Genomic DNA, 23,877 nt, shown 5'->3' with positions numbered 1-23,877 from the left:
GGTTGTGGCGTTGTTTCTTCAAGCTAGAACATTTTAAAATCACTTGGAGAATTATGTAGAGATCATGACAGCAGGAGTTTTTTCCCTTCAGTTAACTAAGGTGAATTGTATAAAGGCCTTTTTTAGTTTAAGATCTTTAAAAGTGTAGTTACATAACAGTGCTAGCTTTTTAATTTGGTTCTCCAGTGGAAGCCATTATGAGTTGACTTGAAATGGTAAATGACTTAGAGTTTCATCTTGAACTTTTCTGTCAGAAAATATTCGTTTAATTCATCCATACTTGAAAAATAATGTTAGCTGTACTTTAATATGTCTTAGAAACACAAGTCTTTAAACGTGTCTGCAGAGTATCAGTTACATGATTCTCTTGAATGTTTGAAAATTTTTGTGGATGCTTCTTAGAGCTGATCGATTCTATCTTAATGGCTTAACAATACATGTCTACCAAAAATACATGTATATGTTTACATACCATATGTATATGTTTACATACCAGTCATAGACATGTCATAAATATCTCACTGTTTCTATAATGTAAATTAATCTGAATGCTGGCAGAAGTACTCAAAAGTGTTTAGTTCTAAATAAATTTAAAATACATCAGGGTAGTTGGTATTAATTTTTTAACTGAATTTATCAAAAATTAAAAAACATTAGTTCTGAAGTTGCAAATGGAAAATTTCATGCGTTTTACTGTAAGTAAAAATTCTTTAATCTTAAAGGAAGAATAAACCTTTTGGCTAAATTAATACTTAGATGTGATGGCAAAATTTTCAAATAACTTCTAGTGAAAAAAAGTCCATTATTTAAAAATTCTAATTTATCTCTGATCTATGGATTTCAGAAGTGTTTCTGAACTTTTGTAATAAAATAATCACATAATTTAGAACTAAAAGGGAGTGCTAAGATTGCTAATGATCAAATAACGTTTGTTATAGCAATATAGATGCAGATGGAAAAGTTAACTTTTTAAAAGATTATTGAAATAACTTAAATTTCAGTAGTTGAGCTTCATGGGCAATCTCGAGTTAAGATGTAATTTTTTAAAACTGATAATTTTAAAGATACATTTTTGTTAAACCTGGATTTGTTTATCACACATTTGTCACTGAAATTAGTGGTGAATTTATTGTACTTTAGATATGTAGGATAAATTTCATCTGGATTGAAGTACTACTAAATGTTTTTGCTTACCTATTTTGTAATATGACTTACCTCTCTAATTATTACTTTTGGAAGTAACAATGCTTTTTAAGTGCTTTTCCAAATCATACGTCTCATTTGGATCCTTGGAATAAGTTGTGAGGGAGGTAAGGCAAATATTTTCATTCTTATTGTATAAGTAAAGACACTGAAGTTAGTGGCTTGTTCCTTATGGACGTGCAACTGGTCATTCAGAGTAGGTCTTGGTCCTTTAACTCTCGGTTTTGTAGTTTGTACATAGATGTAATTAACAAAAGGATGTCCAATAAATACTGGGTAAATTAGCACAAATTCTCATCATAGAAATAGTTTATGCTCATTAAAGATTTCACTAGAAATTTCTTTAATGAGAAATTTGAAAAATATAAGAAATTAGGAAGAAAAAGTCTCATACAGATCTGTCTACCAAAGCCACTGGATGAGGATAAAGAAATTGTATATCACATATATGTGATTATAAAATATGGAAATGTAGTTTCATATCTGCCTGTGCATTTGAAACATAATTATATCTTATTCTCTTTAGATATGTGTGTGTTGAACTGAAATCATTCTTTGTGGGATATTTTAAATGTGATGAGAGACCCATATCTGAGCAAAGAAGCTTCTCTAGAGAAATTTATGTCTAATTTCAGGGACATTTAGGGAGGGACCCTAGAAAACCGCTTATTTCACAAGCAAAGGCAGAATGGAGGAACTATTGGGAGGGCTGTAAACGCACTTTAGAACAGGACGCTTCATAGGAACAAGGGAGTTTCAAGCAAATCAACCTGCAAATCTTCATCTCTTGAATCTTCTGTAATCTTATATTTTTCTGAGTTTACTTATGGAATTTATAGATAATATCCACCTGTCTCCTGAAGCCATTTAGCGGATTAATTGAACATTTTAACTGATGGGCAGAAAAGATAAAAGATTGTAAAATATCTATATATCACTCTCTATATGTGCATGATTATTGTTCTTGATAAAAGCTTTTTGTTTTGTGCCTTCTTCTATTAATACCCATCTTGATTTTGAATAGTACAAGACATTACGCCGTAAGATAAACTCTTAGCAAAGCTGTAGAATTAGATGTGGGGTGTATTTGCACAGTGATTTGGGGGGACAAAAATAGATACCTCAAAGCCAAATTAGCTGCCTTCCCTTCAAGATTCAATTATACTCTGCAAAGTTGTCTAATATATTTTTATATAATAAATACATATGATAAGTGTATTTAATTATATTCAATTTATTATATAAAGATTTGTTGTGTCTCCCCTACTAAAGTTTTGAGGATAAGGCTTATGCCCTCTCTGTTTCTCTTGGGCCTGGGAACACGTAGCAGGTATTCAGATATTTGTTGAGTGGATGAACAGTTGAGAGGGGAGAGAGAAATTAGCTAAGCTGGGCCGGCGCCGCGGCTCACTAGGCTAATCCTCCGCCTAGCGGCGTCGGCACACCGGGTTCTAGTCCCGGTCGGGGCGCCGGATTCTGTCCCGGTTGCCCCTCTTCCAGGCCAGCTCTCTGCTATGGCCAGGGAGTGCAGTGGAGGATGGCCCAGGTGCTTGGGCCCTGCACCCCATGGGAGACCAGGAAAAGCACCTGGCTCCTGGCTCCTGCCAGGATCAGCGCGGTGCGCCGGCCGCGGCGGCCATTGGAGGGTGAACCAACGGCAAAGGAAGACCTTTCTCTCTGTCTCTCTCTCTCACTGTCCACTCTGCCTGTCAAAAAAATTAAAAAAATAAAAAAAAAATTAGCTAAGCTGACGGATTTGAGTATCTGACAGATTGATACCAGCTTGCAACATAAAAAATGCTGGCTCACGTGAAAAATAGTTCTGGGGTTGTGAGTTAAAAGACAAGTGTTTGTTAATTTAAGTAAGTGCGATCATCTCTCTCCACCTGCTCTCCTACAAGGTTTGTAGTAAAGAACAAACCTAAGGTAGGAGTCTCTCGAGCATCGCCACTAACAGAGTTCGCCAGCAGCGGGATTCTCATTGCCTTGTTGGGAGCTTTTTAAGCAGATGATGCCGTTTTTTTCTCCGTAGATGTCTGTCCTGGTGTGTGTGCTGTCGAGACTGGAAAACAGCAGACAGGCTCTGTCGTTCAGGGAGGGCTGTTTAACCTGTCAGCCCCAGTGGTCTTGCTGGTAGGGTGGGTAACTGGGGCCCCCCTCTACAAGGTCAGCATGAGAATTACTAAATGAGGTGGAGCGCAGGTTTTTGGGAAGCTCTCAATAAATGTTAGTTATTAAGTGGCAGTAAAGGTTGCTTATTGAGCCATTCTGACCTACACAAATAGAAGATGTTAAACTCAATAATTATTTAAGGTAATTGAAGAAGAGTCTGAACAATCTAAGAACTATAAAATACATTTAGTAAAGATACTATAGAAATAGTGTAAGATTGGCCAAGCAAAGCTGTCTAGCGGGTAGTAACATTTTTGCTGTTATCTTTATTTGACATTATGATTATTTAACTATTAGAAAGGAAAGGGTGGTGCTGAGGGTTTCAAGTGCTGCACGATTGCATTTCTGTATCTTAAGTGTAAAGAGAATTTAGTTTTTAAAATTACATTTCTTGCAGTGTGACATGATGTACTTTTGAATAGGTACCACAAGGTGGCAGGATCGCATCTTTGTAGATTGTTTTTGCTTTGTTGCACAGCAAACCCTTTGTTATCTAAAATCTGTTTTCCATGTGGTTAACAGTTAATCATTTTATGTGGCAGAACTTTTAAATTTTAACTTTTTTCATTGGAAAACTTTCTAAACTAAATCGCCTGCTTTTCCAACCTCTTAAGCAGGGAATATAATGTAACCATTATCAGGGAGCCACAGGAGTCCCAGTTACTGGCTATGATTAAGATGAAGCGGGAGATAATGATGGAATGGAGGGAATGAGGACCGGTTCCAGCAGACACCTGGGCCTTCGCTTTAAAGGCTGCCTACTGTCGGCTTGCTTTTTACTTCTCTGCATTTTTTCCTGTTAACGGTGAAATGAATTATGTCAAGCGCCAGGTCTTGGTGTGCTAGAACATGGTTGCCTTCTGCAAAACTAAACAGCAAATGCAGGCAGGCATTGCCTTCTCCCAGGGGTATTCGTGGAGCAGGGTATTTGCAGGAAGAAGATAAATTATGAGTCCTTGAAATTTGTTCACCAGAGGCCACCCTGGTAAAGGGAACAGCAGACCATGATAGGATTCTGGGGTTTTGAGGAATATTAGAAACGGATCTGGCTGGTGTGGAACACCTTTAGGGTATCTTTCCTATGGTAGTGTTTTAGACTCTGAGCTGCGCACACTTTGCATGAGTGCTAGAAGATTGATTGTGGAGGCTGTGCCCAGACTTGATATTTATTTCCCTGCTGATACCATTTCCCTGTTCTGATCACTGGAAAGCTGTTTCCAGGGCAGTTAGCTTCATCCTGCATTGGTGATTCGAGTTTTGGGTAAAATCTGCCATCCCTTGGACTCCTCAGTCTGTTCATTTGTGGATGCCGGTTTCGCTTGAGCCTATCACCCCCCTCCCATATACTTCTGGGTCTAGAGTTATTCTGTGAATCTGTTAGGAAAGGTTGGACTATGGAGAAGTTTTCTTCTGCCTTTGTTTCCTTCCTTGTTTCATAAGTCTCTAATCATTCGAAAGATGAAATGCATAGAATCCATTGGGCCAGCTTTGGAATGAATGAATTTGACCTCAGATAAGCACTGAGAAAGCTGTAGTTGAGCTGTCAGGGCAGAGGAGGAGAAGTGGTCTCCAACCGCATTTCTCTGCTCTCTAAAATGTTGATCCACCCGTCTGCCACTTGCTCGCTTGTATGGATTTTGCATAATGGCTGCATACCTCTTCAGCTTATGGAAATATTTTTATTTCAGTCCTCTGTAGGTAATGGAGAACATTTATAAAAAACTCTAGAGAGGCCATGAGTAATAAGTGATCAATTAGCTTCACCTGAAATGGATGGTAGCTCATAGATAGACCCTTGGACGTTTTTTCTCAGTTCTTGATAGTAGGACCTTTTTTTTTTTTTTTTTTTTTTTTTTTTGCCTCATTATAGATAAGTAAGTGTAACTTCATTACTAAAATATGTGGATAAATTTCCCTAGTATGAGCCTGCTTCAAAAAGTTCATGCAAACATGGAATTCAATGTATTTATTTAAATAAAATTTTTGAAAGCCATGTATATGAGGAGTCCTTGAGTTTATGAAAAATGTATACTATGAAGAAGACATGCATGGGCTTCTGAAGTTTTTTGTACCAAAATAAACTTGGGTTTTAATGTATTATTGTTTTTTTAATTTGAGAATCAGAGTGAAAGGATGAGAGAAGACGAATTCTCCTCCACTGGTTCACTCCCCAAATGCCCCAGACTGTGGGGACAGGACCTAGGCTGAAGTCTGGAGCGGGAACTCAATCCAGGTTTCCCATGTGGGTGGCAGGAGCACAATTACTCCAGCCCTCACCACTGCCTCCCAAGGTCTGCATTAGCAGGCAGCTGGAGTCACGAGCCAGAATCAGTTATCAAACTCAGGTACCCCCGTCAGGGGATGTGGGCATTCTAACGGCTAGCCCAAATGTCTGCCCCCAACTTAACTTCTAATTCCATTTTTCTAAAAAACTTTCTGAAGTACCCGTGTGCTTCCAGGATGAATGCATTTTTCTCCTGGCAGACTACTCTATGTTTTAAAGCAAAATAATCCTATTAAAGATTGACAAACTGGTTTAGTGGATTAAATAAAAGATTTATGTTTTAAGACACAGCCTAAACACTCCCTGTTGCTTTGGGGCAGAGTGTGCAATTATACTCTCTGAAACTAAATTAACTTAATTTTGAGATTACCAGAAAGATCAGATGCTAGAGCTTAGCTTGTATTAAGAACATACTCCTACATGTCTGCCAAAGCGTAAGAATGATTAACAAAAGCAGCTCATTTGAAGTAGTATGAAATTTGAACGTTTAACTCCAAGACAGCGAGACTCTTACCAGAAGGATTTAAGGAATTAGCCTGAAATTTAAGTATTTTTCTCATTTTAAATGTAGCGTAAGATTACATTCTTATTTTTAATGAAGGAGTTTGGATTAAACATGTACTGTATTCTAATTTATAAGGATGAAATTGGAGCTGGATGGGAGGGCAGTTAGTTACAACCTTGAAACCCGGCTGAAGATTGAGGGTTTATCCTGCAGGTAGCCTGTAATTGTTAAAGAACTTGGAGTTGCGTGGGTGGCAGGCAAGCAATTTAAGAGAGTGAGCCTGGAAGCAGGATACAGGATGGATTTGTGTGGATCTAGCTGGGTAGAGATCACGTACAAATTTGGGATAGTGTGGCTCAAGAATCTGGATTAGGGTGACAGGAGTAAGAAGAAAGAAAGAGAAGACAGAGGTATTCAAGGGCAGGATTGATAAGACATAGAAGCTTGCTGTGTGAACCTAAGGGACAGAGCCTGTCTTCTACAGGAACGCCGTTTCTGTGCCTTTAGCATGTTGTAAGTTCCTGACAATACAGAAGGTAACGCTGTCCGACTGCAAGCCCGATGGCTGACGACGCTGTTGACTTGAGCCTGGTTTCATGGAGTGATACCGCGGCTAGCGTGAGTTTGAAGATCACGCACGATAGTGGTTCTTAAACACTGGATGAAGATGAGCTGCTCAGAATCCTACCTTAGTTTGTTGGGGTGGGAGGTATCCAGTAGAATGTAGAATGTCATGGTCTGGGGCACACACCGTGTGGATACGCAAGTGTGAATCCCGGCTCTGTGTGCTGTGAGCAAATGACTTCTGCACGTGCATTACAGGAATTTGAGTTGTTCCAGAAATTAAATGATACATACGAGTGCTTAGAAGATGGCTTGGGACATTGTAAATGCGCATTTACCAGTATTAGCTCCTGCCTCTGGAAGATTCTGAGTCAGAGCTGATATTTGGCTCAGGAATCTGTATTTTTAAAATGTTCCTTCCTGCGATTCTGGTGATTGATTCAGAAGCTTTTGTTGCCACCCACTTTTCTGCCTCCATGCAGCAGCACTGTGTTTAAACCACCCCACTCTTGTAATCCTTTATTTTGACATTCCATAGATGGTCGTGTTTCTGATGGTCTGTGCTGCTGTTGGAATGTGCTGAGTGATATAGGGCAGCTTACCTCAATCTCTCTGGAACTCCTCAAGGCTTGCAGCCTCTCCCATCACCCGTCCTCATGGTCTCCTTCCCAGCAGATTGAGGCTCATAGGCCCCAGCTCCTCAAACTCTCCCAGGATCCTAGATGCATGGTCTTTGACTTGGCCCTCATACACTAGCCCTGTGTATTTCCAGCCATACTGTGTCCTCAAATACTCTTGTAAACGTTGTTGGGGAAAATGAATAATGAATATACAATATTACTTACTAATTAAAATTGCAAAATTTTAAGGCATAAATCATGTATGAGTTTTGTTGTAATATTATCAGTTTAAGAAATTTTCAAATTAATGTAAACAGAATAGATTACAAGTAGTTCATTGATACAATTCTAAGAATATGGCGATACTTCTCTCCTTCCCTCCCTTCTCCGTCCTTCCCTCTTTCCTTTCTTTTTTTAAAAACTTTTGTGATTTTTAATTTACTTTATAATCATAGGTTTAATGTTTCACTAAATAGATCAACAAATTAAAAGTAGATCACTGTTCAACAGGCATATGGGCCATGACTATAAATAGTAATCAAGCCCCAAGATGTCAGTTTCCAAGTGTCAGTTTAGTATTTGCTACCACAAATCAGAGAAAATGGGCTATTATTTGTCTTTTTGAGTCTGGCTTATTTCAGTAGCATAATGGTGTCCAGTTGCATCCATTTTGTTGTAAAAGATGGGAGTTAATTCTTTTTTATGGCTGAGTAGTAGTCTGTAGTGTATATATATATACCACATTTTCTTTATGCATTCATCTGTTGAAGGACATCTGTGGTTTTTTTTGCTTTTTTTTTAATTATTCTGAAAACCTATTTTCTAATCCTTCAATTGTTAACTGGTGCCTTGCTATAGTCTAGTCACTTGTAGACCTGGCTTCACACTGAAGTCACATGGGGAAGGGACCCCCACAAGACAAATTAGATTAGACTCCGTGGGATGGGCCTGCACATCTTTATTTTTCAGCGCTGGCAGTCTAGCCTTCTCCCATCTCTTTGAAATAAATGTTGTAATGCTTCCCTGTTGCTGTATAACAAACTATAAAATCCTGTGGCTTGAAGCAATGACAAGCATTTATCACGTTAGCCTCTGAGGTTCAAGAGTCTGGGGGTGGCTTAGCTGGATGGTTACAGACCAGGTCTGCCCACTACAGTGAAGGTTTCCTTAACAGCGCACGCTTGTGTGTGTATATATAATGTGTGTGTGTGTGTATGTACATACACTATATATATATATTCCTAAAAACCTTCTGCAAAATTGCATTCTGAAAGTACAGAGCACATAGAGCAAACAGAGTAGCTACCGACTGCTTAAAACTCAGAGAACTGGGAAGACGAAGCATTGGTACCAGCTCAGTGTAGCTGCAGGCTCTAATAGTAGATATTAAAAATACAGGAGGAAGTAGAGTGAAACGCCAGCACCCTTCTAACTGGAGCCGAGGTGGCAGGTGCTGATAGAGTGCAGAAGGAAGCAGAGCTCTAAGCGAGCAGGGCTGGGTCTGGTTGGGTACAAAAGGCAATGTCACGGGGCCTGAGCTGCAAGTGGCAGCCCTCTGGGAGCGGCTCCTGGTGGCCGAGCTTGTGTTTCACTGTGAGGGAAAGGACTTCTGCTGCTGCACAGAGATCAGAGCTCGCTCCTTTCTTGGTAAAGGCTACTCTTGTAAAGGAAACCTAATGTAACCAATGCAACTTGTATGTTATACTGATAGCATGATTCCATTTAATCACTTAATTTGTCTCTGGAAGGAATTAATTTGCCTTCCAGGAAGGTAGCAAAAAAGACCATGTCACAATGAATTTGTGATGTCATTGAGTGGGGTCTTCCTTCCTATTAGACTGTAAGCTGCATGAGGTCAGGTTGGTGACTGTTGAACTTACCAACCAGCACACTTTTGTTCAGTGAGCAAGTCTGCTTCTCTAAAGAAGATGGTGGGAGGAGCCAGCACTGTGGTGCAGCCAAATAAGCAGTAGTGCCGGCATTAAGTCCTGCTTCCTATCCAGCTCCCTGCTAATGCACGTGGGAAAGCTGCAGAAGATGGCCCAAGTGCTTGTGCCCCTGCACCCAGGTGGGAGACCTGGAAGAAGCTCCTGGCTTTGGCCTGGCCCAGCCTCTGCCATTGTGGCCACTTGGGGAGTGAACCAGTGGGTGGAAGATCTGTCTATCCTCTCTCTGTATTTCTGACTTTCAAACAAATAAATTTTTTAAAAAAATGATGGCGGGAATGGTACAAGCATTGCATATACTTTTTAAAAATGGAATAATGAAAGTGACATAAACTTAGAAAAAGTTTAGGAAGTAGAAGGAGAGATCAATCCTGATCTTGTTCCAATACTGGCACTCTAGTTTTCTCACATCTTTTTGAAATATATGTTATAACACTGACCTATTACTGTATAACAGAGTGTAAAATTCAGTGGCGTAAAGCAGTGACAAGCATTTATCATGTTAGTTTCCGAGGTTCGGGAATCTGGAGTGCTTAGCTAGATGTCTGGCTGAGGGTGCCTCACGGGGCTCCAGTCGTCTGCATTCCTGACTGGGGCTGGAGGCTGCACTTCCAGGAGAGCTCAGTGTCCCTGCAGGAAGCTGTCGCTGGCTGGTGGGCCGAAGCCCTCATTTCCCTGCCATGCAGAACTCGGACAGGGCTGCGTGAGGGCTTTACGTTACAGTGGCTTCTCCCAGAGAGTGTTTAAAGAGAGGGCGAGAGGGAAACCTTGTAACTTAGCCTTTGAAGTCACACAGCATCATTGTGCAATATTTTCCTTCAGTTAGCACTGCTCACTGTGGGAAAGGTGTCGCAGCTCACTGGGGGCCATCTGGAAGCTCGGCTGCCACATGTATGCATTCTCTATTAGGTAATGCTCTCCTTGTTGCTTCGTTTTTATTATTTTAGGAGGACTAAAAATAACTCTAGCTTCTTCTGTTTCTAAACATGAAATTATAAAACATAATAGTTGCGTTTAATTTGCTGTAAAATCAATTCAAGTTTTGAATACCTTCCATGTGCAGAGCTAAGCATTTTAAATTTGCTAACATATTGCTGAATATCAACATAAACTAGGCATGTACATGTAAAACAATGGTGAATGTAGTAAACAATATGGGAAATGACTGTTCTTTCCTTTTTTCATGATTTGTTCTATTCTGGCATTCTCTGACAATTACTGTGAATGGATTATAGGTAAGGATTCTTTTAAACTTTTTCTCCTTTATCTTGAGAGTGAACTGATGCTATTCTGCAAATATAATTTTTCATAAAATCCTTTCATCGAATGCCACACATTTTTAAGTATTTAAGCATTTCTTTTAAAAGGCCATTTTTTATTAAAGATTGAATTACTTATTTGAAGGGCAGAGGTACAGAGAGGCAGAGGCAGAGACAGAGGTCTTCCGTCCACTGGTTCGCTTCCCACATGGCCGCAATGGCTGGAGCTACGCCAATCTAAAGACAGAAGCCAGGAGCTTCTTACAGGTCTCCCACGCGGGTGTGGAGGCCCAAGGTCCTGGGCCACCTTCCACTGCTTTTCCAGGCAATAGCAGAGAGCTGGATCGGAAGTGGAGCAGCCAGGACTCTAACCGGCGCCCACATGGGATGCTGGCACTACATGTAGCAGCTTTACCTGCTAAGCCCAGGCACTGACCCCTAAAAGACCATTTCTTAAAATATTTATTTACTTGAAAGTCAGAGTAGTGACAGAGAGTGAGGGAGAGACAATCTGCCATTTCACTCCCCAGATGGCTGCAATGGCTCCTACTGGGCCAGGCTGAAGCCAGGAGCCAGGAACTCAGTCCAGGTCTCCCACATAGGTGGCAGGGCCCAAGCACTTGGGCATCTTCTACTGTTTTACCAGGAGCATTAGCAGGGAGCTGGATTGGAGGTGGAGCAGCTGGGACTCTAGCCAGTTCTCTGAAATGGGATCCTGGCATCACAGGGTGTGGCTTAACCTGCTGTGCCACAGTGCTGACTTCTAAATGGCCATTTTGAAAGAGAGAATTACTCTTTACGCAGACCTCCTAATGATGCTTAACAATTCAGTCAGATTGTATTCGCATTGACCTATCTGTGAGTCCAAGTGCTTAGTGTGTTTTGTGTAGTGTGTTAGCTACCTTAACCTCTGATTCGGAGTCTGGATTTCAACTAGTCACTGAATTGCAGGTTAGCTAGAGCCATTGTCTATAATTCTGGACAGACTGAAGAACAACACAGGCACATGAGAAGACAGTTGGATTGGATGTGTAATGACTGGTCATTATCACACTTCAGAGAAATTTCCATGGGTTTTTACTGAAAATTCACAGTTGTAGGAAATCTAATATAGTTTTATACCCATTTTATTACTTTTTTCTTTATGCTTATATACAGATGGTGATGTCTGTTTTTTGTTAGCTGGTCAAGTAAAACTGGACCCCTTTGATCAAACATGAGGAGCTCCTATGTAATATTTTCTTGTATGCTCAACTTTTATTTCAGAATTAAGATGGCTAAAAAGAATTAGGTGACTAGAAAGGAGTAGAATGACAAATATTTTAAGGTTTCTAAAGCTATTACTAAGTGTAACGTGCATCTAAAATCTTGTTTATAATTGCACACTAGCTTGCAACTCTAATTTTCATAGATAACTGAACAGAGTTCTTAAAAATTTCCAGACACATTTACCATCTTAATGGATCTGATGGACTGTGTTCCTTGTTTTCTCTCTTCCTTATTCTCTTCTACTCTAGCTTTCTAACTTACTAGGTTATTTTTTTTTTGTCCTTTTGGAATTCTCTGTAAATTTTTATTTGCTCTTTTTGAGGTGGAAATAGCGTGTATTTAAGCACCTGTACTGATACCACAAGTAGGGTACTCTCTAATATCTCGTAACGGACTTTTAAATGCAGTTTCTGTGTCTTACTGCTGGGTAAGATTTGTCTTTATGTAAGTGCTGCGCTTTGCTCACGGCCATTTGCAGGATTATTGGGGTGCACTGGCTGCTCACAGCCAGCATCTGTTCCTACTGCCTGGGGAACACGCCCTGTGGAGTGAGTTTCAGAGCCTTCGCAAGTGCTTTCGAGATTTGCGAAGACAAAGATATTTTTATGACTACTTCTCAGACTTCATTTCTCACCATTCTCACCATTCCGGCGTCTCTGCTTCTCATGTCCCTTCCACAAGGTGCTTCCACTCCCTGCCTGTGGTTTGGAGATGCTCTTCATTCTCCTTGGCATGCTCATTCTCCGACTTTAAGGTTATTCTTGAAGATTTCATTTGGGAGGGAATTACTTTGTGAAACCTTTCCTGACCACCCGCCGCTTATGCCCCTTGCCCCTTTACCTGGCTACTCCCTCCTACACTCCTTTGACGCTTGCCATACGTGTGCTAAGGTGTCACACCTGTTACCTTGTCCTAGAATAACTGCTTACGGATCTCCCATCCCTTCTGGACTGAGGAGCTATCATAGTGCCATAGTGCTTAGCACAGATCGGCACTAATTGAAGTGTGTAGAAAGGACTTAGGTTTTTGAGTCAGAAAAATGTGAGTTCAAATTCCCGACCTGCTGTTTACCTGCAGTGCGAGAGTGAACAAGTTAGTTTGCATATTTTAGTGTACTAATTTGCCTATGCAACGATAACAGACATAGGTTGAGAATTAAACAAGATAATACGTTACCTAGTATATGGCTGTTCAATAAATGTTTTATTCTCCTATAGTCAAATTTGGTTTCAAAGTTTTGGTTTGCTTTTATTTTTTCTCTTTGAACTTTAATTTGTAACAGGAGAGTAATTTTTAATCTGAAAATACCTCTCTTAGTGCTCTGTGATGAAACTAGGTAAGTAATATCATTCCTGCTGCTAGGAAAAGCTATTGTTTAGAATCTTCTAGTACTTTCTGGTTTGAAAGCTCTTTAAAGAAACGGCTGCTGACTCTTGAAAGGAAGCCCTGTGGCTGGCACTGTGTTGCTGAAGGAAAGATTTGTGCGCTAGGTGTTTGTGGGCGGGTGCTGCGGAAGGAAGCCCTTCCTTGTCTTGGAGAGAAGGTCACTTGATTTCCTGCTGGAGCCACAGACAGATCCCAAGTCACAGAAGAGGAGGAGCTGCCGAGAGTCGCCCTCAGCCCTTCTTCCAGGAGACGCTGAGATGGCAGGTGGCCTATGCGACAGAGTTGCAAGGACTCCAACACAGTTCAGGGCACCAAATGGGTGAGGAAAAAGACGGGGTTCTCCTTAAAGACCTAAACAGTATGTATTAGGAATCACTCCCTGGGTTGATCCATCATGGCAGAGTTAAAGCAAAGTTTAGTCACCCATTAGCCCAACAAGGAAGTCACTTGTGTATTGGTTCTCTGGATAGTTATTCTCTCTTAGGGAAGAAGACAACTAATCGTATAAAGGGGATTTGCATAGTTGGAAAAATTCCTTTGGGGTGTAATATATAACAGTACTTTTTCTATTGAGCCATTTTCAAGGGTCTTTCTGCGTTAAATACATTCTTTGTAAAAAAAAAAATCAGTGTAGATCTCTTTTAATTAACCTCAATTATGGCTGAAACAAGTTGTTCAGAACATAAGGTCATAACCTTAATTACTGTGGAAAATGCTAGGTTGTTCCCTTGTGTTATCTCTCTTAATAGTCATAATAATATTATGAAGTTGATATTATCATCCCCATTTTACATATGAAGAAATTATTTTTAGCAACTTGAATTAGAACCCAACTCCAGATTTCAAAATCTGATGTTTGCTCTTTAGAGCTGCACTATAAAGTCAGTAGTGATGAGGAGGCTTTATCATTGCTCATCTGGACTTAAATGACTACCATAACGTCATAGGTGCTTTTAAGGGTTGTTTGGAAGTAACGCTTTAATTGAAGTGAAAAAGGAGAAGTCAGCATCATTTTAGTTTACCTCTCTTGAGCCATTAGAATTATGCTATGAAGTGAATATGGAAACGTTTTTGCAGATATCAGAATCAGAAATTAGGGACATCAGGTTTGATAGTGTAGTGACTCAGAAGTAACCAAGGGCTCCATTTCCCTGTTTAAAAAGTGAAAGTGGGTCCTAGCACTTTCTCTATCAGTGTTTTCTTAGTCCATATAATGTTAAAAAAAAAAAAAAAACAGTAGCAGTAGCCTTAGATCTTATGCATGCATCTAAAATACCTATTTCATCAGAATTGAAAATTCAATCCAATTTATAGCTGCCTTCAATCAAATTCTGGATCACTGCTAGAAAATCTTTACCCGTTTTTTTTCTTTTTTTTTTTCTTTTATTTTTTAAGGTATACAAATTTCATGTATTTCATAATATAGAGTTAGGAACACAGCGATACCTCTCATCCTACCGTCCCTCTCTCCCACGCTCCAACCCTTCTTCTTCCTCCTTCTCCTATTCCCACTCTAAATTTTTACAAAGATCTGTTTTCAGATTACTTTACACACATAAGATTAACCTTACACTAAGTAAAGAGTTCAACAAATAGTATGAAGAAAAAAACACTGTTCTTCAGCAGTAGAGATAAGGGCCACTCTAATACATTACATTTTTACTAACTCTCTTAGTTACCACAGATCAGGGAAAACATGTGGTATCTGTCTTTCTGGGACTGGCTTATTTCACTAAGTCTAATGGTTTTCATTAGTATCAATTTTGTTGCAAAAGACATGATTTTTTTTAACCACTGAGTAGTATTCCATAGTGTATTTGTACCGTAATTTCTTTAGCCATCAGTTGATGGACATCGGGGTTGATTCCATCTCTTACCTATTGTGAATTGAGCTGCAATGAACATGGGGGTACAGACAACTCTTTGACATGATGATTTCAGTTCCCTTGGGTAAATTCCCAGGAATCGGATGACTGGGTCCTATTTCTGAGGCATCTCCATACTGTCTTCCACAATGGCTGCACCAGGTTCATTCCCACAAACAGTGGATTAGGATACCTTTTCCCCCTACATCCTCACCAGCATTTGTTGTTTGCTGATTTCTGTATGGGAGCCATTCTAACTAGGGTAAGGTAAAACCACATTTTGGTTTAGATTTGCATTTCCCTGATGGCTAGCGATGTTGAGCCTTTTTTCATGTGTCTGTTGGCCTTTTGGAGTTCCTCTTCTGAAAAGCACCTGTTCAAGTCCTTTCTTTGCAGCTTTCTTACCTGCACTCTGCTTCCCCCTACAGCTGAAGGGTTTTGAAATGGTAGGGATATTTGAAATTACTAAACCAACAGCCACTGACCTTGAAAGAAGCACTTTCTGTGGGCTTGGCAGGCTTGGAGATTGCCACTTAAGTTCTTTTCTCTACAAGTAGTACTTTCTCTCCCATTGTGAGAAAGGTTATTCTGGATATTTCCCCCCATTTCTGTTTGCTTTTCAATATATACACTGCAGGCCAGTGCTGTGGCGTAAGTGGGTAAAGCCACTGCCTGCAATGCTGGCATCCCATACGGGCGCTGGTTCAAGTCCCGGCTCTCCACTTCCAATTCAGCTCTCTGCTATGGCCTGGGAAAGCAGTAGAACACGGCCCAAGTCCTTTGGCCCCTGCACCTATGTGAGAGACTCGGAAGAAGCTCCTGGCTCCTAGCTTTGGATTGGCCCAGCTCCAGCTGTCGCAGCCATCTGGGGAGTGAACCAGTGAGTGGAAGACCTCTCTCTCTGCCTCTGCCTCTGCCTCTCTCTGTAACTCTGACTTTCAAATAAGTAAGTATTTAAAAAAAAAGTGTTTTAAAAAATATATATATACTCAACTATTTCTTTTGTTTCTCTAAGGGTTGTTCTTACTGACTTCGCAGCACTTGAAATTGGTCTAGCAATAGGTGTTTCTTTTTTCTCTCATGTGTAATTGTTGATAGCCCCAGTATGGATTCCCTTCTGCCTCTTGACTGGGAGAGATCACGCGTTCTCATCACATGTTCTCACACTTCTTAAGAAGTGCCTTATTTCTGGCTTTTCCTCAGTACTTAAAGAGCGTTTGTTTTGCATGCACTGCTTGATGTTTTTGTACCAAGGCAATTAAACATGTTTGGGATGTTGAGTAAGTCCTTTTTTATATAAAAAAGTTAACATTTGCAATAGACTAGCAGTAGGTTGATAGATGTGGTGAGCTAGCTGGTGTCGTGTTTGAGAAGTGCGGTTCTTGTGTTTTCCTTTGACGCTTGATTCAGCTGGGTGCAGTTTCTTGCGTCTGTCTGATGTTTCTTGCAGATGAAATCACAGGTGAAATATGAAATATGCATAAGGCTCAAACTGTTCTAGTATATAAATTGTGTTGGAACAGATTTGCATTTACTAAACAAGCTTTGTACAAAACATACTGTACCTTGATAGACTGTTAATTTTTTTTTTTTTTTTTTTTTTTTGACAGGCAGAGTGGACAGTGAGAGAGAGAGAGAGAGACAGGGAGAAGTCTTCCTTTGCCGTTGGTTCACCCTCCAATGGCCGCCGCGGCCGGTGCGCTGCGGCTGGCGCACCACGCTGATCCGATGGCAGGAGCCAGGTGCTTCTCCTGGTCTCCCATGGAGTGCAGGGCCCAAATACTTGGGCCATCCTCCACTGCACTCCCTGGCCACAGCAGAGAGCTGGCCTGGAAGAGGGGCAACCGGGACAGAATCCGGTGCCCCGACCGGGACTAGAACCCGGTGTGCCGGTGCTGCAAGGTGGAGGATTAGCCTAGTGAGCCGCGGCGCCGTCCTGATAGACTGTTAATTTTAAAAAATCCATAGTTCCAGGAAATATTCTTGAATTATTTTGTATTTTTCTACCTTCACTATTTGGTTTCTAAGATTTCTATCATAAAGATATTAGTCCTTCTAAATAGCTAGTCTTTTTTTTTTTTATTTTTCCCATTTTGATATTTTGTTCTAGCTTCGGGCGTATTTCTTCAACTTTACTTTCTGTTCATTCTACCAGGTTTTCACTCACGTCCTTTTAATATCAATTTTCAATTTCTAAGAGTTCTTGTTATTCTGAGTGGGGTTGTATTTTCCCTCCTATTTTATACATGTAATCGTTTAGGACTTCTAAAGTTTTTTTTTTTTTTAAGCTTTATATTTATTTACTTGAAACACAGAGTTACAGGAGAGAGAGCGAGCGAGTGAGAGTGAGAGCGTGTGTGTGTGTACTTGCGTTTCCATGCTGGTTCACTCCCCAAATGGCTTCAATGGCCTGAGCTGGGCCAGGCCCAACCCAGGAGCCTGGAATTCATCTGGGTCTCCCACAGAGGGGCCGGGTCCAAGCACCTGGGCCATCTGCTGCTTTCCCAGGTGCATTAGCAGGGAGCTGGATTGGAAGTGAAGCAGCTGGGACTCACACCAGCGCTCAATGCTGGCCTTTCTTTTAAAGCTTTTTCAATTCTCTACAGCGTCTCAGTTTCCTCCAGGTTCCTTTTAACTAAGTGTTGCTTCTGTTGGAGAACAGTTAGCTTCTCCTCGGTTACACAGTTCTGTGGCATTAGGGTGACTTTCGCCTTGCACTTTTGGAAGTGTGTAGACTGTATGTTGGAGCTCTGTGCATATCACCCATGTTTCAGGCTTTCTCTACTGCTTGCTTAGGTTTCCACTTGATAAATTATCATTTTTTTCCAGCTTTGAAATCCATTGAAATTGACATCTTTCCTGTAATTCTACTATCCTATGCGTTTGAAACTTAATAAATTCTCTTACGTATTTAGTGGTAGAAACAGAGATGCATGGGTGTGTTCAGTCTACTATATTTGGTCAGAAGTCACTCTACACAGATCTGTAGCAAAGACAGTTCTCTGTGCGGGTACACTTCATGGCTCCATGGAACTAAACTGCGAGTGAGCAAAGAGCTGTCATTGCATATCTGGTACTTAAACATGGTAGGCAGATGATTCTATAGGATGTCATGTATTTGTGCTTCCAGACAGGAAAAGACTTGGATTTTCACTGAAAGGTGCAAAGCACTCTGTAGTAATTCTTGAGGGATGAGTTAGGATATAAGATGGGATAGAATACCTGTTCCTGTTAAGTGCATGACACTGTTTCTTAAATGCCATGGTGCTTCCTGCAGCTGTAGCTTTGTTGGGACTCTTGAATATCAGAGGCTTTTATTTCTTCTCGCTGGACTCCCTGTTTGAAAGCTCTTCCGTAGCTGCTCCTGCCATTCCTTTCAGATCTTTTACTCAAAGCTGATTTTCTCAGGGAGACCTTGCTCAAAGGCGTTATCTAGAATTTTGCCCCCGCTGATCCCGTCTCCACAGTACTTGCCACTGGCTCACTTCCTATGCATGTACTTGCTGGCCTTGCTTGCCTTGGAACCCCACTTGAATGTAACTTCTACCAGAGCAGAGCTTTTTGTCTATTTTTGTTTTTTTCTTTTCACTAGATCGGTACCTGGCACTAGATCGGTACTCAGCATATTTTTGTGGGATTTTCTTTACCTTCCCAACTATTTCAAGTATTCCACTGATAGCCAGCCTTTCGGGAAAGTGGGGATTACCAAAATGTGACGGATGGCGTCTGTTGAGACTGCAGAGATGTTCTTGCTTTTCATAGTGGTGATGAGTGGGGCCTCGCTCAGGCCATAAAATTCCTTCTCTTTGGTCTCCTCGCATGTGTCTAAATAGCAATAATAATGACACCTAGTGTATGAATGAACGAACGAGGCTTTAGAATAGAGACCAGTGAGCAGTGTGTCTTCTGTTATTATTATGGTAAATATTATTGTTGAACACTTACTGCTTGTGATGCACTGATAAGACAGTAAAAAACTTCACGCTTCTCTGGTATGTTCTGGTAGAGGGAGGCAGACTGCTGAAGCCAGGAGCTGGGAGCTTCTTCCAGGTCTTCCACGTGGGTGCAGGGGCCCAAGGCCTTAGGCCATGTTCCATAGCTTTTCCCAGGCTCATTAACAGGGAGCTGGCTCAGAAGTGGAGCAGCCGGATGAACTGGCACTCATATGGGATGCCGGCACTGCAGGCAGCAACTTAACCTATTACACCACAACACTGGCCCCAGGAAACTGGGTTTTTATAAATCTTTTATTATTACTGGTACCCCACCCCTCATCTAGTTTTTTTAAACTTTTATTTAATAAATATAAATTTCCAAAGTACAACTTTTGGATTAAAGCAGCTTTTTCCCCTATAACCTCCCTCCCACCCACAACCATCCCATCTCCCACTCCCTCTCCCATCCCATTCACATCAAGATTCATTTTCAATTATGTTTATATACAGAAGATCAATTTAGTATATACTAAGTAAAGATTTCAACAGTTTGCACCCACACAGAAACACAAAGTATAAATTACTGTTTGAGTACTAGTTATACTGTTAATTTGCATAGTACAACACATTAAGGACAGAGATCCTACATGGGGAGTAAGTGCACAGTGACTCCCGTTGTTGATCTAACAGTTGACACTCTTATTTATGATGTCAGTAATCACCCTAGGCTCTTGTCATGAGCTGCCAAGGCTATGGAAACCTCTTCAGTTCTCTAACTCCGATCTTATTTAGACAAGGCCACAGTCAAAGTGGAAGTTCTCTCCTCCCTTCAGAGAAAGGTACCTCCTTCTTTCCTCATCTAGTTTTTTAATGCAGCAAAATTCTATGGTGATTAACTATGTTTTTACTCACTATATATATATATATATATGCATATTTGAAGTATCCAGTTTTATGTAATTTTTGCAGAATTATCCTAACTTGTGGTAGTAGTAGGTGATAGAACTTTTATCTTGTCACTGATAATTATTTTTAATGGTCTTGGCAAAACAGCTTGTTTTATTCAAAATAATGTCACTGAATTTTAAAATGTCTAGTATTTAACTTTTGTAATGAAACAAAAGATTTAATTTTTTCCACATCAGACTATATTAATCACTGTGTATTTTATCTTTAAGCCAATTGCAAAATCAGCTAAAATTAAAGCATATTCAATTATGAGTATTTCTTTTTATTAGAAATACAAGTCTAATCTGATAAATTAATTTATGTAAGATAAATTGTTCAAAATGTGTCTAATCATGACTATAACAGGTTCAATTTTAAGGACAAGTATCAAGTTGTTTTTTTTTTTTTTTTTTTTTTTTTAATTTATTAGACAGCAAGCCCTGTGCATTGGTTCACTCCCCAAATGCCGACAACAGCCTGGGGCTGGGCCAGGCTGAAGGTGGGAGCAGGTCTCCCACACGGCGGGCAGAGACACAGATACTGAGCCATCTCCTGATGCCTCCCAGCATGCACACATCAGCAGGAAGCTGCGATGGGGAACAGAGCTGGGACTCCCCCAGCTCGCCTAAGGAACACAGGTGTCCCAAGAGGAGTAAATTGCTAGGCCAAATGTCTACCCTTCATATGTCACTTTTTTGCTAAATTAATGGAATTGTGCATTTCTGTGATGTATAGAAACAGCTTAAATTTTGGTTCTGTTTAATAGTTGAGTTGTCCCCAGTACTATAGCTTACTACCTTGAGTTTAGATCTTGGTTCTGCCATTTATTAAGCATTATCTACTTCCTCAGATAAGTTATTTGACTATTCTGAGCCCTGTGGTTTTTTTTTTTTTTTTTTTTTTTTTGCTTTAAAATAAAGAGAATTGTGGTTCCTAACATGTCAGTTTGAGAATTAAATGCGATAATATATACAAAACAAGTTTATTCAGAGTCTCAACCTCTGAGGCATATGAACGTGTGATAGTTTATATTTGTAGTAATCCCTATCAACTTTTTGCCCTTTAGAAACTCTTGCCTTCTTGCTGTGCCATGGGGCTGCTTTGCAGTATCTCATTATAGATCCATAACTTTGCTGTTAATTTTATTTTTTTTTTCAAAGATTTTAACAGACATAAAAATTGCATACTTATGAGGTACTATGTGACATTTCATCACATGTACACATTGTGCAATATCCAGTCAGGGTAAGTACATTTATTTCTTCAAACATTTAGCATTTCTTTTTGTGAAAACATCCCAAATTCTATTTTCTGATTTTTCTTCATAAAGAAGCAAACAGTGCAGTAACATAGTTACCCTACTGTGCAATAGCATCTCAGAACTTCTCACTCCTATCCAGTCATAACTTAGTACTTGTCAATAAGCCTTACCCCAACCCTCCCTCCCCAGCTTCTGGTAACCCCCACCATATTCTTAACTTTTAAGAGATCACGTGTTTTTTAGACTCTACAAATGTGAAATTGTGTGACATCTGTCTTCCTGTGCTTGGTTTACTTCACTTAATATAGTGACCTCCAGTTCCATCTATGTGGTTGCAAATGACAAAATTTCATTCTTTCTTCTGGCTGAGTAATATTCCGTTGTGTGTAGGCACCACATCTTTATGCATTCATCGGTGGATGGACACGTAGGTTGTTTTCTATCTTTTGGCTGTTGCGAGTATTGCTGCGATAAACATAGGAGTACGGATGCCTTTTCAAGAAGTGCATTTCATTTCCCTTGGGAATATTCCCAGTGCTGGGGCTGCTGGACCATAGGGGTGATCTGTTTTCAGTTTGTTGGGGAACATTAATACTGTTTTCCACAATAGGTGTAATTATTTATATTCCTACGTTTTTGGTTTTTTAAACATAGGCATTTTATTTCTGAAAACGTAGTTTAATTATTTATTACCTTTGCATTGTATCTCTTTTGCCTATCCTGGCTAAGCCTGTCTCTCTAGCAGTCTGAAATAGTTAGGAGCTGAGTTGTCCTCTGAGCTCTCTCCTCCCTACTCCTTGAATGAGCTGTCTTGATGTGGGCTGGGGAGTAGAAGAGGGGACAGAGGTGTTTGTCCCGGGCAAGGCTTGGTGAGCTCAGGGCCCTCGTGTGCGCCCCACGTGGCGTGATGAGGTCTTGGCAGAGGCTTCCACCATCTCCCAGTTGACTTGTGGCTTGTGGCTTTGTGCCATATTCTTCTGGAGCCCCTCCACAAGGATCTACTTCACGTCTCCATTCACGGGGAGGGTGAACATGGTGTCAGTTTGGCCTTATTTCTTCTGGTAACTGCTACTGCTTGTGCCCGGCTGGATCTCCCTTTCACCCTGGTAGCAGGCTTCCTTACCAGCTCACCAAGCCAATTCCATCTCTTTGCAGTCAGTTCTGGTCATTTACACAGTCACCACTAAAACAACAACAGCAACAAACCTCAGCTCTTTTCATTTGAAATTCGATTTTCATGCCCAAGGGGAAGCTCTGTTTTTCTGCCCTTCTGAAAGGGAAGAAGAAGAAGAAAAATCCGGTGCAGATCCTGGCACAGTGGAGTGGGGCCTTGCTGGTTCTCCCCGGCTCCCTTCCCTTCCCTCAGCAGCACTGTGCAGCCCTGGGGCTGCTGGAAGGGAGAGAGAGGCGAGGCACGCTGCAAGGTTGTCCTAGCTGTGTTGGCTGCAGTTGTCCAAGTGCCTGGCTCTTGCTGTAAGCCATCGGGTCCTTGTGGCCCCTTGCGCAAGAAAGAGAAGCGCTCCTTCGAAGAGCGCCACATGCGGTGGCTCTCTGGAGGGGGCTCCAGGTCGCCCCTTCCTCCCTCCCTCCATAGGGAAATCACTTCCACCATCTTGGCTTCCATAGCCACTGGGCCCTTCTCCCAGACAAGGTGCTTGCAAAAATCGCGCAAGCCCGGCTGCCTTCCGCGGTGTCTGCTAAACTCACGGAAAACTCCCGTGTCTGTGCCGTGCAGTGGCCCGCGTTCTTTCCTGAGGGACCCTGCCTTCTCCAGCCGGTACTCACAGCTACCTACCAACTTCCGTTTTCCCTCTCCTGAGCTCTCAAACCACGTTGCCCGCCGCATCCCACCATCATCGGTCCCCAGGTCCAGGTGTCCCCTGGCTGCCACGACATCCGGGTGAGTGGGCTCACTTCCCACCCTTAAAGTTGCTCTAAAGGTTTCAAAAGCATTAGGAGGACTTTTCCCGGGATAGCACTTTTACTTTTCAGACAGTTCTTGGAGTATTCTGGTCCCAGCATTTCCTTCTGTTCCAGGGTTCTGTATGCTTTGATTTAATATTGTGATTGTTTTCTTTTTAATTTTCTGAAGCAAGCTGAGAGGCAGGCAGAAAGAGTTGATGGCATCCCTGACAAAAAAAAAAAAAAAAAAAACCCTAAAACAATCTTTCTGACCTTATGCACCCCACACCCTCTTAACTAACTACTGCGCCTTGAAACAAATGCGGGGTGCTTTCTAAAGGGGAAGGGCATTTATCTCTCTGTGTTTCTGTCATACAAGTTGTTTACAGAAAGTGCAAATTAAAAAATTACACTGGCATTTGCAGTCCTTAAAGTCAATTAAAAGTTCTTAATTTTTTTTTTATTTGCTGAACTTTTTAAGTAGGAATCCTTGTTTAAAAAGCAAAGATTAAAACAAAATGTGTTGTGCACATCTGAGTCTAGGTACTTGAGTAAGATGGGTGCTGGGTTTGCTAACAGCAGTCTGGGAAGAAAGCACAGTGGTGATAGCAGCCGCTTTGCAGATGGGTGTCACTGAAGCTCTCAGAAACGGAGGTGAGCGCATCTGACTCCCGCCTGGGTTAGCTCCTGCCCCGTCAGGGATCCGCTCATCATTTCTTCCTCCTCAGTAATGAGCTTCCTGAGTCGCTTGTGTAGCT

At 41.1% G+C, this 23,877-nt stretch overlaps 1 protein-coding gene across 8 annotated transcripts in view; it reads left to right on the top strand.

The window, feature by feature from the left end:
• The window catches only part of TSC22D1 (TSC22 domain family member 1), a 122,411-nt gene that overhangs the window by 80,486 nt on the left and 18,048 nt on the right, over window positions 1-23,877 (top strand). For 2 of the 8 annotated variants that reach the window (XM_070048782.1, XM_070048772.1), the window contains one exon: window positions 1,240-9,548. The exons of the other annotated variants lie outside the window; for them this stretch is intronic. The gene's annotated coding sequence lies outside the window, so the exon portion shown is untranslated. Of the gene's footprint in view, window positions 1-1,239; window positions 9,549-23,877 lie in introns of those variants that run through there. 8 annotated transcript variants of the gene reach the window in all.

The sequence above is a fragment of the Oryctolagus cuniculus genome, chromosome 9 (genome assembly GCF_964237555.1).
Source record: "Oryctolagus cuniculus chromosome 9, mOryCun1.1, whole genome shotgun sequence".
NCBI lineage: Eukaryota > Metazoa > Chordata > Mammalia > Lagomorpha > Leporidae > Oryctolagus > Oryctolagus cuniculus.
The sequence above is the reverse complement of the archived record's forward strand: the minus strand, read 5'-3'. Positions and strand labels throughout refer to the sequence as shown.